At 47.4% G+C, this 18,486-nt stretch overlaps 1 protein-coding gene across 11 annotated transcripts in view; it reads right to left on the bottom strand.

Moving 5' to 3' along the window:
* Nucleotides 1-18,486, bottom strand: part of LINGO1 (leucine rich repeat and Ig domain containing 1) — a 512,521-nt gene that overhangs the window by 216,329 nt on the left and 277,706 nt on the right. For 8 of the 11 annotated variants that reach the window (XR_002087061.2, XR_009455599.1, XR_002087062.2 and 5 more), the window contains one exon: nt 4,984-5,185. The exons of the other annotated variants lie outside the window; for them this stretch is intronic. The gene's annotated coding sequence lies outside the window, so the exon portion shown is untranslated. The remainder of the gene's footprint in view (nt 1-4,983; nt 5,186-18,486) is intronic. 11 annotated transcript variants of the gene reach the window in all.

Genomic DNA, 18,486 nt, shown 5'->3' with positions numbered 1-18,486 from the left:
CTGGGTTGTCCCATTGTCACTGCTGCGGTGCAGCAGGGGGAGGAGAGGGCAATGTCAGATACAGGTCCTCTACAAAGCATATTTTGGTAGCGGAGGCCATCTCTGAATGTGGGGGAAACATGCTTTGGGGGCATCAGAGTGTCCAAATGGCAGCACTCTAAAAGCAAAAGGCATTTTGGAATGAGGGACTGCTTTCTTCATCCCATGAGCTCACTGTATTCTCTGATGGAAGCCCAAATCTGGATATGTTTGTTCTCTTCCTTAGGAAGGGGTTGGCTTCCTTTACATGAGCAGGCAAAGCAGACCCATTAATTAATTATCCTTCTCTGTTCCCTGAGTGTTTCCTGTCGCTCTTTCCCTATGATCTCCATGCCCTCTTCACTCCCCCCGCATACACTGTCTTCTGGACAGCAGCCTACTTGCTAGGCCCCATAGGGAAGGGGCCATGCTGCAAAGAATGTTTTGGCCCAATCCAGATACCTCACACACTGGAACATCTTGTGTGTGCCCTGAGATGTGGTACAGTAAATGGCTGCCCATCCACCCTGCCCCTGTTTTGAAAAGGCCATTGGCTCCCCTACTAGTACTTGCAGCAGAGTAAGCAATGCTGGCTCTAATCCTCATGCAGAAGACTGCAACCCAGACCTTGAGGATCAGGGGAGTTAAAGAGGCCAAGCTATTTTGCTGTGGCTTCTTAGAGGACAAGTCTGCTTTGTCTTTGCCTGCAGCAATATCACTGGTCCTAATCCCATAAACTCTTTGTAGTGTAGTAACTGCAATAAAATGGTAAGATGGAGTCAGCAGAGTTTCTCACAGCTTTATCCCAGCTCCTTATCTAGTGAGTGCTGTCCAGCTATCAGAGCACAGGGGGATAGTAAAGAGGAGACAAGTGTCCCTGTCCTGACTCCATTTTGTGGGGAAGGAAGGGAGTACTGGGGAAAAGGGAAGTGTAAAGGCTGAGGTGAATGCAGGGATCCAGTTAACATGACTGGAAAGCATTACGAAAGCAGAAAATGGGTAGAGAAGTCAGCAAGGGACTTTGTGGAATGATGCAACTTCCACGAAGGCAAGATGGCAAAGGATAAAAAGGCAGAGCATAGGCTTTCTGCCCTCCTCAGGGAAAGAACAAGCTTAGTCAATCCCTTCCAAGTCTCAACTGCCTGCACAGGAACTGGGCTCAGGGTAAATTAATGAACACTGACTGAGATGGAGTCTGTGGCCACTTGAGCCTGGAATGAACATGGTCCCTGGAAAAAAGGAACTGCTTGTTCAAGGATGTTCAGAGTAAGATCTCGATGGTGGGTGGGAAAACTGAGAAAGGAGGTAATACCAGGTGCATCCAGCAGCACTTTGAGAAGCCATAGTCCTGCACAGTGATGACAAACCAATGCAGGCTGTGTTTTGTGAGACATTGCTGTTATGCAGACTTGCATTTTCATGTCATTTTTTCTCCTTAGCAGAAAAATAACATCATCCCTTAGGCTGGGGAAAAGTCTTCACTCTAGCTGAAAGCAATCCTCTTGAGAGGAAAATGCTAGATTAAATACCACTTTACTTGAACATGCCTCCTGGTACAGCCATCCTGCAGGGTGCTGTCAGGGCATCTGACACCTGCCACCACCCATCCCTTAAGAACACAACCCTGACCTGAACAACATGTGGCCGCTTGCGAGGCTCTACACCTCTTTATACAAAGGAGCATTGCAACACCCCTTCAGAGCTCCACCACACCTGAGAAAACTACCATCAAAGACCCAGATGGAAGATTTGTGCCTTTTCAACTAAATGTAGGGTCCAAGGGTAGCATCCTGTAATTCCCAATCTCACTGGTACAGACTGTACTGCAACCAAGGGATCTTCCCAAGATTTCTTTCAAAAGCAATGCATAGTATGTGCCTTGTAAGATCTGACACCTTCACACCCACTAGGCAAATAACCACACAGTTTTCACAGCCAACACATTCCCAGCTCTTTCTACTGTATTTTTAATGACAAAGCATCCTCCTACCACTCCAACCTGTTCCCTCAGCAATCCTGAGACCCAGTCTCCCCGGAGAGATGTCATGTAAGGGAATTCACTCTTTTTCTATTTCTGCTTGGCCTTTCTCACCCTCACTCTGCTTCTTCAAGTGAGGACTCAGTCAATCAACTGAGAGAAGCTCCCACTTCTTCTGTGTCCCTGTTTGCTGTAACTATTCAATCTCCCTCCATCATGGTCCAGCAGTTCAGGAACCCTAAATCAGGGCAAGCAAAGCTAAGGGGCATCCAAACCCCAAGCCTCCGGGCTTGGGCCTGCATGTAGGATGCCTGCCAAAGGATTTGGAAACATCTGAAGCCCCAGGTGGGGTGGAGGATGTTTGCCGGTAGTAAGACCACTTATGGTTCTTGAATGACTCATGGATTTGGAACTGATTTGCCTGATTTGGATTGGAACATGAAAAATTATTTTAAAAAATGAGAGGAACTGTTTTCAAGGCATCTAACTTGCTAAAGATATTTGAACTGATGACTACTGTAAACAGCTGAACTGTTTTGCTCAGTGGCCAAACTAAAAAAAAAAAAAAAAAAATCAGCAGGAAAAAAATACCTGTGGTAATTCAAAAACATTTTTTTCCACAATTTTTCTTGGGGAACAGAAAAAAAATGGGAAAAAATCCATTGTGGGTTGAAGAAAACACTATTTGATCTGAAACAAGATTTTCATTTCAATGTTAGGGGTGTTTTACCTTCCTTAGCAAATAAAATGAAGTTGGCTGAATTAGGGAATGCTCATTGTCGAATGGATAGCTGAGAGGTTTTGTTTTTGAAAACGTCAGAAGGAAATGTTTCAACTTTCTCGCATTTTTTTTCAGTGTTTTCTTTTGCAGTCAAAACTATTTGCTGAATATGACCTGAATTTGTGAGTAGGGCCTGCTGATCCAAAGGTTCACTGTTTGGAGAATAACCTATTCACTAACAACAGTTCTTCCCAGCTGTTCGAGGGCATGGTGCATGACTCTCTTGGCCTGGGAGCAACCTGCTGCACTTAGAGCAGGCTGGGAGATAACCTCGGCAGGTCTTTTAGCATCCCAAGGGCCAGCTGGTCAGCTGCCTCCATTGTTCACTTGCTCTCTGGTTACTTATGTCCCCTGCACCTTATAATACTGATGCCATTCTACTTGTCTCCTGTGTTTTAAGCCTTGGCTCTGCTAGATGCCCATATTTTATTGCCCCTTCAGATCTTACTCAAATCCTTCCCTTGCTCTCTTCCTGTCCTTTTTTTAGTGTAGACTTATAACATGGCCAACATGCTGAGGAGATCTAACTGGCTTCACCCCAGACATCAACTTCTTGCTACCTGGATGGATTCTGTAAGAATATGGCCCTCTGTCTCTAGCCCAGTGCTCTGCTGGTCTCACTGAGGTGGAGGTAGCTGAAATGTACCTTCCTCCCACACACAACAAATATATCTTCAGTTGGGGAGTGGGGTCCTGTGGGACAATGTGCAGTTTGGGGTGATCATCTCCAAGCCTCTACAGTACCCAAAACAAATCCAAATGCTTCTTGGCTTCATCCATTGTTGCTTTCCTCTCCTTCTACAGTCACTCCCTTCCCCTGTCTATTATATTTTGGGCCAAACAGTTCTGCCTATTTGTACATCCCTCATTTTTTATAAGGCCCCTTTGCTGCTTCCCAGGAATAAGACCAAGAGGGAAACTGCAGCTTCACTCTGTTCAAGGAGCAGTGACTTGCTGGAGCTGGTGCCCACAGCTTCGCCTGTTCTCCCAGGGCCAGAACTGGTTATCCTCAGTCACATGGAACAGCACCCAATGGTACAAAGAGTTCATTTCAATAGGCCTACTTCTGGTGTGAAATACCACTCAGAGAGCCAAATCCTCTGCTGGAGTAAATCATTGTAGCTTCACTGCAGACCTCAGAGCTATGCCAGATTATACCAATCCAGGATCTCACCCAGTGTCAGCATGGTCACTGCAATCTGGCTCTTTGTCACCTCATTCCTATTTATTCATTGACCAGCCTGGCACCAGTAACATCTCTTGGTCTTTTGGTGGGGATGTACCAGAGTTCCCAGGTACAGCTCAACCCAGAGTGAGATTCACTAGACCACAATCACCCTGTTCACTCTCCCTTTCAACATTCACTCTCTGCCACTGTATGACACACAATACTGGGCAAGATGGACTGATGGTGTGACCAACAAATGGCAGTTCTTATGTTCTCATGTCCTCTTCCTTGGATGAGGGAGGTATCAGGGAAGAGATGGAGCTGTGAGAGTGATGGAAGATGATGGCAAACTGATCCTACTGGTTCCAGAAAAGCTTTGCCTTCCTCCTTCCCCTGCACCTTCAGTCTTCTCTGTCAACTGGCTGGCTTAGTGACCATGCAGGCTGTCTAAACCACAACCATGACCTCTATGACTTCTTATCCATCAGGCCGCACTGTGGCACAAACAGTGGACATGAGGAGGAGTTGCCATTATGCACCCCAGTATTACATCCAATGATGCTAAGGTCATTGCTATGGGTCTTGTACCAGGTATGGAGATTATGACACAGTTGTTCAACTGGATGTAATATGGGGTTTACCATCTTCATCTCCCTCTGTGCTGTGATGATGACAGTGATCAGCCAGACCCACCCATGCCATATGCATCACTCTCTAGGGCCCCTCCTAGACACATACTGCAGGATGTCCTGAAGTAGAGTCTCTTCCCTTTCCCCAAGTCACTCTGTGAGGTAATCCCTGAAGTCCTCAGAGCATTTCTTCTGACTCAGGCCCCAGTCACTGTGATCATCCCTGCACTTGACAAACCTACTTATCTGATGCATGATGGAGTCTGGCTCTCAGAAGGCTCTCGTTTTTGGGGGGAAAGCACAAAGCTGCACAGAAATCAAGCTAGTCCTTCACACAACAGTGCACAAAACTTGACATGAAAAGAAGCTAAAAAAAAAGAAAAAGAAAAAAGGATGGCTGGGAACTTACCGTCTTGACTGACCCTCACGGCCTTGCTATGAAACCTTAGACACTTTTTCAGGCAGGGGAGGGAGAGGACAGCCTGGATCCAGAAGGTTCACAAGGGAATGATGGTCCTAGCCAAGCCAACAACTAGGGTCTCAAGAAATCCAAATCTAGTTCAAAGTGCTGCGATGCCTCTGCAGACTTGTCCAACTCTGAACATGGCTCCCTGCAAAACAGGATGGTACAGAGAGAGTGTGAGCAGGGGCTGAAGGCAGGAGGATGACAGACATGGCAAGAGAGGAGGACAAGGAAGAACAGTGGTACAATCTGCACAAAGGGGCTCTGATTTGGGCTGGAATATGAGAAGCCTGGGCTCTGAAAATCCTCAAAGGCATGGGGAAAGCACTGACTGGAGAAAATAATTTTGGAAGAGGCCTAAAATGCACCTGCGATACATTTCCTCAGCAGAGCTGCTGAGAGTTTGGCTCCCAGGATATTTCTGCTAATAGGCTTGACCTCTATCGGTGCCCTGTTGACGCTGGTAGAAAGCTAGGAGTTCCCAAATGGCTTACAAGTGGTGTGAAATCCACACCTCTGGAGTTGCAGGAGGGAGCCTAAAAGGCTGGCCTCAATAAACACCTCTTTCTCGGCTGTGCTTGTAACATCACACTCGGCAGGGTGCTAAAACAGGCAGTGCTGCAACTGAAGCCATCCAGGATGCCGCAGCCCCTGCCTGGAACACCTTCATTTCAATAATTAAAAACAACTGTATGCCACTTTGCTGACGCTTCCTAACCAGTGGCTTGCTGTAGTTGCGCGCCTGAGACGTCCCCGCTTGCTGCGTCAGATCTAGCATGGGCCGGACTAGGCCTGACACTTTCACAGTGGAGTGTGGGCAGGAGGCTCTCTCTCCTCGGGCCAGCCCCAGCTGCACTCCCTGCCTGCAAGGGAACAATTTCCCTCACTCTTCCAAGCAGGCCACCCCCCAGAAGAGGGAGGCACCACCCACCTCTGTTGGGGATGAAGGGAGGGTCCTGCCCAGGGGAGGCTGTGCACCTTGGAGGTCTGGGAGGAGGTGGAATGACCTGTCTTGGAGTTCTGGCTGGAGCAGGACAGCTTGGCTCCATCCCTTTACACTCAGCACTATGCCACTACGGAGTGTAGTACAGAGGAGTGTATTATTGTCAACAGAGTCCAGAGTGCCAGAGATCTTATTAAGAGACCTCAATAAATAAGTGAGCAGGAAAACCCCTTGTGCTAAACTCTCATGCCATTCTGTAGGAAAGCTTCGCATCTAATGGCTCTGGATGGGTCCCTCATCCCTTGCTGCAGTGGTTGCAGACACAGGTCCAAGGGCTGCATTCTGAAACAGACAGGGCCAAGGCCTTTTCACCTTCTTTTTCTTTCCCCTTTCTACAGAAAAAAACCCACTCCCACTCACTGGTCCTTCTTTCTCAGGGGAGGCTTGCCTGTGTGTTTATATTCAGTACAAGTAGAACAGATGTCCTAGGAGTTAAGAGAGGTAAATGGAGAGATCTATTAGGCTGAGGAAGGGCTTCTGCAGGGAAGAAGCAGAAGCCCTGTGGCTTCTGTTTTTTATCACTAGATTGGACAAAGCACTCCAGAGCGTGCTGCAGGAAGCAGTCCTGTGGTGAGGTGACCGGGCCCGGCAGATGGACAAGCTGAGCGGACATCAGGAGATCTTCTTCATCTTTGATGCCTCAGCTTTTGATCTAATTATAGGACCCCACTGAGACTACAACCCCAGAAGGGACTGGGGTATATGTTTCCATTTGTAACCATACTTGCAGACTAGAAGTGAGCCCAGCTGGTTCCCATACACTGGCCATGCAGGCAGGATACTCTGGGAGCTACAGAGTGGGTCTGAGGAGACTGGGGTTCTAATCTCAGCCCTGACAATGGCCTATTGCTGTCTCCCCTGGGACAAACCATTTCAGCTCTACATTTGTCATCTGTAAACTTGGGATACAAGTACTTGCCCATTTCTGTACAGCTTTTCTGGATCTGGCCTGAAGAACAATGCCTAGTTATTATGCCAGGAGGCTCCCAGGTACACAGTACAATCATGAGCAGGTGACAATATGTTTGGGCAGAAGAGGTAATAAAATAATAATCAGTGCTAATGCAGCACTTTCCCTCTTTAAAGTATCATACACATATTAATTGACTAATTCTCATGACATCCCAGTGAGCCAGCTAAGGATTATTATCCACTTTTCATGTAGAGGGAAATGGAAGCAGAGGGGAGGTTAAGTGATTTGTGCAAGGTCACAGAGAAGATCGGTGTCAGAGCCAGGATTTGCACTCATGCATGTCTCTGACTTGTAGCCACCTGCTCAGTCTATTAGATGACACCTCACGCTCTGTAATGATGGTTTTACTGTCATCTTGTCCTGTTCTCAAGGTGCATTTGGTCTATAGTCAGGGTGTTTTTGCCAGTGGCTATGGGAGTGATTTAAAATAGGCAAGCATCCACGTATCAAGGAGTACAGATGTGCTACAGCAGCCTGCAGCTCCTGCAATGAGATGAGCTCTCTGCCAAGGATGAAAGAGATGACACTCTTCAGCACAGAACCAGCCTCTCTGCCTGGGTCAAGGTGGCACCAGGCAGGAGGGTCCAACATTTGCAGGAGGCAGCTAAGGCAGCTAACAATATCCCCATGCATTTGGGGTCACAAAGGATCCCACGGTCCTTTTGTTTACAGAATCACAGAAAAACAGGGCTGGAAAGGACCTCTGGAGGTCATTTAATTCAACTCCCTGCTTAAGGCAGTATCATCCCTAACCAAACTGTCCCATGCATGTGCTTGTCTAACAACCGATTCCTAAAACTACACAATGAACCCTGTTGCTAAACTGCAGGGTACATTGCCCCAAAGCACCAAGACCACCATGACATAGGTAAAGCAGGGAGACAGGGCCAAAGAACAAGGCCATGCCCCCACCTATAAAGGAAGGCAAACCTGCTTCCCCCACCCCAGTCTGACCATGGGATAAAATTCCTTCTTGACTCCAAATGTAGCAATTGGACTGACTTTGAGCAGAGGGTCAAGACCCGCTAACCAGGAATGTCTGGATTTTAGTCCTACCAGGAACACTGGCAAACCCCAGTCAAAATCCCCAGCCTTGGCTGCAGCGAACACCCGATTCTCTCCTTTTAGTTAAGGGGAGCAAAGTTAATTCCAAGGCACTGGGCAAATTCAAAGTGGAGGGATGAAATTCTGCTATCAAAGTGAATACAGGATTCTTCTTACACAGCTAAGTCCCCCTTGCAAATTCCAATACTGGGCAAAACTTGCCACATTTCTGGTTTCATCCCAAGTGTAAATTTGAGCCCTCGGAGGCATATAATGGACTGGGCACCTGGTGGGGAACAGGCAGCCTGAGTTTGGTTCTGAGCTCTTCTGTTGACTTGCTCTATGACTCTGGGAAAGTCACTTCAACCTCACTGGGCCTAGCCTACTGGGAGCCCTAGTTCAGCTGGAACATTGTGGCACTATGGTAATAAAAAGTAAGTTTTTTTTGCAAGACAGGGCTCAGTTTTGCTTAAGCAAAAAGTTCTGGACTTGATGCAGGATTCTACTATGTGGAATCTTCTGGCCTGGGTTATGCAGAAAACCAGTCATACTGGTCCCTTCTAGCCTTTCCCTCTCTAAAGGTAAGAACCAATGCCAGAACCTCAGACCCTAAACTTGTGAAATGCAGAAAATTTTGTTCACAGTTTCCAGTTCGCTTCATTTTCACTCCCTCCCCTCCCTGTGTCTCTGTCCATGAGCAGAGATGCTGAAATGCTGTAGAATTGCTACACTTCTAACCCAGCCAGAAACAAAAACATATCAAGGGCAGGAGAAGCAGAAAACCTTTTCTTGTGAATTCACCAGCCTGATTTCCAGACCAAAGAGGATTAGATACATCTTAGGATAAGCATCCCAACTGAATCAACCTATCTGATGTTTGACCATCGTTGCTGTATAGTTATGTAGATAGAGATTCAACTGTCTTGAGAGGGGATGTTACTTTAAAAACTTCCCCTTGGCCCTGATTACTGCAAAGACATGGTATTTGTTGGGCCTTTAATAAACCACTGCACATCCATGGGCCAGGAGAGACATGGCTGTCTGCAGAGGAGTCTGTCAAATTAAATCCCCTGAAATCAGAGCAAATTTGATCCAGACTCGAGCTTCCTCCAAAGTTCAGGGATGTTGGGCTCAGAAATTAGGTCCATCTGTTCCTGAGGCATTGTGCTCACGTCTGAAGGAGTGAGGAGCAGACAGAAAACCTAAGCAATAAAGTAATGAAAGGCTCCAGGGAGGTAGAACAAACCAAGCTGTCCATCAATGAAGATGCACTACAGGTGGAAATATGGCCCAACTGTAAGTGGAGCAAGTTTGGAGGTCTCAGTAAGGCCCCACATGGACATATATTGAAATGAAAACAGATATGATATGCATTTCACTATGGTAGCCCAAACTGAAACCCTATTGCATTCGATATTCTCTGCACAGAAAATGAGAGACTGCAGTAGCACTCATAAATTCACAGTTTAAAGCAGTAATTCTCAGCCAGGGTGTCTTGGCACTTTGAGGTGCTGCAATTTCAAGGGTGCTGCGCAATATTAGCACTGTTAGGTGAGCCAGCACCTACAAGTGATTCACAAGATTAAATCCAAAGATTTCAAGTGGGAATCCATAGTGTCAAACACATTCTGTCCACTTGTGGTCTTTCTGAGTTCCACAGTCAAAATGAAAAAAGGGGGGCAAAGCTAAGACCTGGCATTTTCCAAAGGGCACCTTAAGTCTAATGAGTTTGAGAACCACTGATCTAAACAGAGAGAGGGTGGGAGATGAGACTAAGGAATAGAGAGATGGAGGGATGGGCTGAAGGTCACCCAACAAGGGAATAGCAGAGCCAAGAAAAGAGGCCAGTGTCTCCTGAGCCCCAGTGCAGTGTTCTGTCCCCTGGACTGTGGTGCCTCAGCCTACAGCTGGCAGGGAGACAGTGCTAAATCCAGGGCTGGGTGTGACTTTCTGCACAAAACCTTTTTTGGTGAAAAATACAGATCCAGTGACACTAACATCTTGCAGACACGGCTGTTCCACTGATTCTTTTGTTCTGAAAATCAAAATTCAGAAATAATTGCCACAGACCATTTCAGCAGTTTCAAAATGGAAAAGGCTGCTTTTTTTTTTTCCAGTTTAAATCAACTTTTCTTCTCAAAATGTCTTTGGAGGTTTTTTTTTTAACCTCAAAACAGAAAAATTAGAACAAAAAATGTCAAAATTGCCAATGACCCGATCTCCCCTGCCCATCCCCAAGCCACCCATCCTACTCTAGCTAAAAGACAGCACAGCAATTTGCTAGCAAGGCTGTAAGGGGCTACAAGCAGACTGTGGGAGCTGGAGGTCAGAAGGCTCTTTGGCAGAGCTGTCTATGGGGCAGAACACAGCAGCTTCTCTATATATGGCCATTTAAACCATCTCCCTGACCAAAACCCATCCCAGTCTGTTTTAGAAATTTAAATAATATGGTTACAGAGACTAAACAGAAGCAAGAGGACACATGGGACTGAAATTGTGCAATGGGATAACTGGTGTGTCAGAAACATCTGAAAAAGAGAGAGCAGTGTAGGAGTACTGCATAAGCCAAGGAAGACATATGTGCACGAGGGGTCAGAGCTAAAAGCACAACTGCTGGACTCCAGCTGAAATGCACCCTGTGTGATGGGCCAGACCTAGTGAAACAGCAATGCATCAAGACAGAAATGAGGGTGAGTCCATATAGCTGCATGATACCACTGGTGTACATAAGGTTTCTAAATTGGAATACGAAGCAGTGGGAAGTCAAAAGGATGGTCTGGCACTTGGGACCTGGACCTGCAGGTAACAGTGACGTGCTACCTGTAACAGAGCGGCAGGAGGGCTCAGCAGAACAATAACTAGGGCTCTGCAAGGCCAGGTGTACTGACAGAACTGCTTGAAGCCCCATTGCTGGACTAGCAGGAGTAGCAAGGTGAGCCATCTGAGATGTCAACAATGACAGGGAAGGCTGAGGGCCAAGTCTGGGGGTGCAGGGGGAGCTGTGTGGGAGACATTCTCCAAAATGGCATGCGTGGTAGCTGGTGTGAGCCAGCACAATTGGTCCCTCCTGTTTGTGAGCAGTAAAACTCATCAGATTTGGAATGGAGGATTTACTAGTTCTGAAAAAAAAATGCCATGGGGAATAACAGGGCTTTCTTGTAGCTGGCAGCTGAATGGAATAAATCTATCCATGGGGCATAAATTGTTTAAGCAAAAATCCCTCTCACTTGAATATTTTGGAAGAAAAACAGCGAGAAACTGCTTCTTTCCTCCCTTCAAGGTCAAAGCTGTTAGTCTCTGCTATGAAGGAGAAAAAGACCTCTTACTGGTAAGTTTAGCCAAAGGAAACCAAACATTTGGGAACTGGAGTACGTAACTGTCTGGATTGATCTGTCTCCTTGTATTAGGCTAAATATCTCTGTTTAATGGGGAATTATCTTTTTAAAAAGCAAATTATACACGTCTCTTGGCATTGTAGTAGATAGAAAATGCCCAGAGCTCTGAGAAATAGCACACAGCTTCTGTGCCAGCCCAGGCTTCGAGGGTTAGCAGCCGCTGCAACACAGCATCCACTGAAGTCACAAGGGGCGCTCCAGAGAGAGCCAGAGTGGGTGGGTGAGGAAGGAGAGCCTGCTTTATAGCTCCTAGGTTTGCTCTAGGCTGTACGGTTCAAGGAATGATCAGCCCCATGTTACGAAGGACATTATACCCAACACCAGAAAGCACATGCTCATTTCTCTCATTTTAGACACAGCTCTTAGAGGGTTGGGGCACCATGCTCATAAGATCAGCTATTTACTGGATCAGACCCTAGGCCCAACTAACCCAGTATCCATTCTCACACATGGCAGAGAGTGGATGCTGAGGGGCAGGATGAGCATGGTGTGTACAGAGGTTTCTACCCCCTGCTCTGCTCCCACTGGAGTTTGCAGCCTTCAGAGGTTTAGTAAGTTCTGATTCAGAGACTGTGCCCTTTTCTACCATGATCAGTAGCCCATGGCCTCATACTGCACAGCAAGAAGATGCACTACACCCACCAGAGGAAAAGGACCTTCTAGTAGCATGCTGCTGCCTCATGCAGCAGTGGATGCATGTGGACAAACCCTCCTCAGGCTGTGAAGGGCAGCACCTTTGAGGGAAAACCATCCCTTAGGCATCAACCAGTACAGGGTACAGGTAGAAAGAGCATGCCCAGGCTACTGAGGACCTCACCAGGATGGAGAAGCTGCTGGATTTTGGACCTATAACTACTGATCCAGTTCCAAGGGAGAAGCTCCCACATCCATTTTCTTGCTGGCAAAATCCATCGCAGATTTACAGTCCCTCTGAAGAGGGACCGGACTCAGCCACAGGCACAGGGAGGCCCTGTTCCATGCAGACTCAAGCTCAGTAAGACAGAGAAAAACACAGCCTGCAGCACAGGACTTGCTCATGGGAAGCCCCGTGCTCCCTGAACTGCCACCCAGGAGTGATTTTGCTTTTTCAAACTTCAGTAATTTAGAGCAATTTTCAGTAGTATTTATATACAGGTAAGACAAGCGCAGTCCAAACACACCACTGACAGCAGCACTGTCACAACAAAACTCCCCTATGCTGAGGATGAGCTGGTGACTGGCTCTGAGCACTGGTGTGCAAGTACAGGGAGACAGGGCATAGCAGACCACCTGCACACCTTGGCATAAGCCCGCTGCAGCATGGGGTAAATAGGGCTGAAGATGTGACTACAGCCATGTGCCAATCCCCTTCCAGAAAACTGTTCTGCCAAAGGGTGTGTGAGGGCCTGCTGTATTGTAACATAATGGACGCCACCTTTCGGAGCTCTTAATCCGGACCTCACCAACAACCAACATACCAGTGGTTCACAAACTCGTTAAGACTTGAGGCCCATCTCAGAAAATGCCAGCTTCTAGCTTTTTCGACTATGGAAAAATAATAAAGCAATTCTTCTGTTGCAAAAAACTCAGAAAGACCACAACAGTTCAGAATGCTTTGGACACTTTGGATTCATGTTTGAAACCATTGGGCTTATCTTGTGAATCATGTGCAGGTATTTGCACATCTAGTACACAGAACCCTTACAAGGATCTTGCAGCACCCCAGGATCTCATGGTACCCTAGCTAAGAATCACTGTACTAGACTGGAGTGCATTAATGCTACTGATGTGACCCCAGGCCAAAACCCTCCTCATCTCCAGCCTGCCTCTCTCCTTGGTTTTATTTGGTGACTTGGGGATTCATATGCAATTACACCCTTTTTATTATTCCTAGTCACACCAGTGGGCACTAGATTGCTTTCACTGCACAGGTAAATGGGCCTGTTGTCAGGCACAAGCACAACTCAACCTTGCCATGGCACATATATCCAGTACTGGGGCATGTGTGCACCAGAGACTTGGCTATGCCAAGCACTCCCTTTCTCTCACTACTTCTAATTCCCATCTGGACCACTGTTGTGCTTCTCCATTTGTGCCTCCCTCCATCAAAAGCATTTTCACATTCACTCTTTCGGTGCTCAGCAAACAGACAGCACAGCAGAAAAAACAAAGAGATGCTTGATGGGGAAAAAGAGTGGAACAAAAGGCAACATCAAGAAGCAGGCGGGAGCCTGCACTGAGCAAAGAGAGAGATCAGAAACAGAGGGAGCCTCAGCAGAGAGCACAAGCAGATGGAAGGAATGTCTGGCAGAGAGACTGGTGGGAAAGGAGCTTCTCTATTATGGGACAACTTGATTAACTGAGGGCTGTTGCAGATGCTCTGGGACACTCCTGAGCCACACGCCCTGCCGAGACAGCTGATGAAGAAGCCAGTTCATGCTGATTGTGATGTTGGTAGCAGCCTTCTATGAATGGAAGCGAGAGCCCTAGCCCTTCGGGAGCAAAACCCAATACAGCAGGACACAGAAGGAAAGGGGTGGGGGGGTGGGGTAGGAGCTCCAATACCCCACCAAAAGGCACAGAAGGAGTTAAAATGAGATGTGACAGCCTGATTGAGGAAGCCAGGTTCTCATCACTCAGGGAGGCTCTGGGCTGTGGGAGCTAGAAAGGAGCCTGAGACTCCTTTGTGTCTAGGCAGAGCTTCTGATAGGGCTGTTGCTTTAGAGCACTGCAGGCACTAAATTACCCAGACATTTATGACCTGTGGTGCAGAGAAGCAGCTGCTAAAGGCAGGCATGTTCAGAGGTTGCACCTCAGGGTGGAAGGATCCTTGGGTGCTTGGCTAGAAAGAAGGATTGATAGGGAAGATGCTCCTGACACTTCCCTAAAAAAAATGAAGGGGCAACACTGCAAGGAGATCCCTGGGGACACAGGGAGAGGAGGAGAAAACCGATGAGCTACAGGATGGCAAGACCACAGTCAGAGCCCCAAGGGGATCCTGGAGACCCAGTACAGCATTCCAAGATTGGGGAAAGCCTATAGGATGCTGAAGGCAAGCCCAGTGACCTGAGCCCTGCTTACATACACCCTGTTTGTATGTAGCCATGGCTCCAGGAGCTGTGCTGCTCCAGGGGGGGCAGTTGGCTTGAGTACACACAAGGGATTTTCCCTTGAGTTTTTCCTCTGCAACCAGGATTCCCATAGCCTGAGCCCTGGAACCCCTCAGCACTCTCTCCTTCACCTTCCTCTCTCCTTCATTCTTCTTCTTCTGTTCCTCTACTTGGCAGTGCTTCCCAATGCCATGATGCATTAAGCTGCAGCCCAAGGAGTGAACAACCCTTGCAGAGGACTGCCCTTGAACAAGGCCCCACTGAACCATGCTGTCGATGCATGGGGCTAGAATTCACTTCAGGAAGCAGAAAGTGACAGATACCAATATCTAGTCAGCAAATCTAGGCTGTGCAGTCAGTCCAGTATCAGGTAGGGAGAGAACTTCCCTGGAGCAAAAGTAAGTGAGAACCAGCAGTAGACGAGGTGCTAGATGGGGGGAGTCAGGAAACCAGTTCTCTTTCTGGCTTTGCCACTGGCTTGCTGTGTGTCCCCAGGCAGGTCACTTTACTGCTCTGTCCTCTGTCGTGCTCCCTCATGCTTGTCTGTTTAGTTTGTAACCTCTGTCCAGGTATGGACATTACACTTTTACTGGTAAAAGTGATCAGGAACTGGCCTATACCAATAACAGAACAGAAGTTTGGCACAAAAAGACTGGTTTAAAAATGACACAACCCAGTCTAAGATTTTCCTCCCACTCCACCAAAGGGCAAACGTGTACTGTTCGCTACTAATCTAAACTATGCCACTTACAGAAAACCATGTAACCTAGATCAATTCTGCCTCAGGCTTTTTGAATATCTGTACCTAGCCTCTACACCAAAATGGCTCCCTGTTATGAGTCCATCCAGGATCTAGCACAATGGGACCTCATGGGATCTCTTCTTGGGATCTCTCATATGTATATTAACAGTCTCTTGGCAGGACATTGGTTCCCCTGCTTTACTTGTGGTAGGTTAGGGGCATTATGTCTTGTGCTGTGTCAGGGCTGACTGTAGTTTTACGAACAGTTTAGATAATGGATTGTATAGGAGGGTTTGGATAGGGATGATCCTGCTCAAGCAGGGCATTAGACTAGATGACCTCTGGAGATCCCTTCCAGCTCCGCTTCTCTGTCATTCTATGATAGGTCTATGCTATAACAGCAGAAACCTTGGTCCTGCTGCCAAGACGTCTCAGCCATTCAGTTCCATGCTCTGTGCACAGAAACCCTGCTCTATGCACAGAAACTCAAAAGATGAGGGTGGTTAGGATGCTCTGTGGGATGGGAGGGCAGGCTGCCATGCCTGAGAATACTGAAAATCCAGGTATTAGTAGAGTCCTCAGCATCTTTATTGCCTCATTCCTGGGACTGATGGGCACAGAACAGGAGCAGTTGGGCAGGGCTTCTTGCCCAGGTGGCGCAGACATGCCCTTGGCATTCCTGTACCGTTGATAAGAATACTGATACTACAGCTGGGTAAGGCTGATGCAAGTGAGAGCAGGCTCAAGCCCCTGGGGGATGCACTTTAATTAGCAATCATTTCCCATTACTTTTCCCCGCACACCCCATGCTGTACCCTGGAGACCCCTCCCAACACACACATTTCCCGGGAGGCAGTTGCCCCATGGAAGTCACTGAGGAAAAGGGGAAGTGAAAGGAGGAAGTGGAGGGGAAGAGGGAAAGAGAAGGAGGGAGAGGGGGAGAGAGAGAGAAAGAGCACACAAACAGCTTAACTCAGCCTCAACAACTAAAAAAGCAGCAGTGAGGAAAAGCTGCCCTGAAATGGAATATCAAGGTCACAGCGAGTCATACCGACCAACACGCACATTAGCTTTCGTCAATAATTCAGCATGCTGGTTCATGGAGCAGAGGTTCAGAAGAGGCCTTGGACAGAGGAGGAGGCCTGCCTGAAGGGCCAGGAATTGGTTTTGACTCCAGGCCACCGTTCTCCCACTCCCACCCGTCTGCCCCTCAGGGTTGAGGGGCATTTGTGTCTAGACCCCAGTCTGGCCAAACAGAAAGCTCTGGGGCTCTGACAGGCTGAGTCCAGCCCCTCTGCAGGGAGCTTGTGGCAAAGCTGGAATTCAGGGGAGCTGACAGCCTGCTGGGTTGAGAGAGGAACCTTTTCTACCCCTAGATAATCTCTGACTGGCTAGCGCTGTCCTGGTACCGAAGGCAACAGGTGAAGAGCTGAGGATCCTAGTAGATGAAGAAGGTCTGCCTGTTCACTGTGTCCTGAGCTACACCAAGCAGACCTTGTCTCAGCTGCTACTGGAGCTCAACGTTTCCAAGCTGTGACTCCACGTTAAAAAAGAAATATCAAGGTATCAAGATCCCATCCCTGGTAGCCGCAGAGAAAGGGAGGGTGGTCACCACCCCTTGATACCAGTTTTCACCCTTCAGCTTGAGAACCCACAGAGTAGCTATGTCATTCCTTATCGCAGCCTTGCACTGCTTTACTGGATAGCGCTGCTCCACCTGTCCTACCTGGCAGACAGAAGATCAATGTTGGAAACACTAAGAACCCTTGTCCTCGATACAACATCAATGGGAGCAGCTGGAGCTCCCTATTCCTATGTCATATCCCATGAGAAAAGGCCCTTTTGCTAGAGTGAGTAAAGGCCATGGCTACCCTAGAAAAACGGGCAGCTGAATGAAGTGGTGGAAGATGAAGCATGCTGAAGAGGTGTCAGTCACCATTTACAGTCACTAGATAGGAATTTCCACTATCCAGAAGACTTTACATTTTTATGAGTGTAAAGCAAGGGCAAAGTCATCATAAGCTATCTCTAAGTCAAACCAAAGTAAACAATGTCAGATGCTGCAGACCCTTCTACTTTACATATAATTGACATCACATACAAGACCTCAATCATGTGCACAAATCTATTTTTACAAGTTGATTGTACAAAAGGTGACAGTCACTGGTTTTTTCAAGTAAGAATCTAGATCTGTTAATATGTTTCCTGCTGCATGAAATATTTGCTCAGGTTAGAAGTTCCCAAACTGTGGTACACATATCCCTGGGAGTACACAAGACATCTTTGGGGATATGCAAGAGAAAGTGTGTAATGGCAGATTTAATTTTTTTTATAATAATAACTGGCATTTAAGGGGTTAAAATATAAAATGTATGGTAGTAGGGGTACATGGGCAGCTGGGAAATCTGGAAGGGGGTACACAGTAAGAAAAAATTTGGGAACTTCTGGCTTAGGTGATACATTTGGGCAACTTAGAGATATTTGAAAGCTCAAGTCACTGAAATCAGGCTTATTTGACTTCTCTATTTCCCCATGTTCAAAAGGATTGCCTTTAAGTCTATCACCTGTTCAGCTGGAGAGCACAATGTGCTGGCAGGGAGCGTCAGACTGCACATTTTGGTGGCTGCTACTGAAGCAGTTCCCAAAGGACTGCTCCAGACTTTTCTTGTTTGAGATGATGACCCCTGAAGTAGCTGAACTGCTGCTCCTTTGCAGCATTAGGATGATGTGACCTGACTGTCAGAAGTGCTGAGTGCCTGCAGTTTCCACTGATTCCTGGACCAGATGTCTTTGGAAAACTTATGCTTTAGTTCAACACAAATCACTGGGCCTGTGCAGGTCAGACTAGAGGATCTCAGTGGTCTCTTCTGGCCTAACAAATCTTTGGACTTCGCGCTGGATAGGAGCTGCTGTGACTGGCTGCAGCAGAAGATCCTACTATGTCAGCCTAGCCTGGCTGTATGAGTGGGGGTAAATGGGGGTGCAGCTGATAAGTCATGTGGAAGCTGTGACACCTGCAACACTGGCCCATAAGACCAGAAGAATAAAATTGGCTCAGGCTGATAAAGTGTAACTTTCCATCACTTTGCAACTGATCATCCATTCCCCAAGCCAGCTAACTGCCACATCCATGCTGTTTCCATTCATTTCAAGGGTTACTGATAAAGCTGATGCTTTATAAGACTATCCCAAGAAACCTTGGG

This window comes from Alligator mississippiensis, chromosome 11, assembly GCF_030867095.1.
Source record: "Alligator mississippiensis isolate rAllMis1 chromosome 11, rAllMis1, whole genome shotgun sequence".
NCBI lineage: Eukaryota > Metazoa > Chordata > Crocodylia > Alligatoridae > Alligator > Alligator mississippiensis.
The sequence above is the reverse complement of the archived record's forward strand: the minus strand, read 5'-3'. Positions and strand labels throughout refer to the sequence as shown.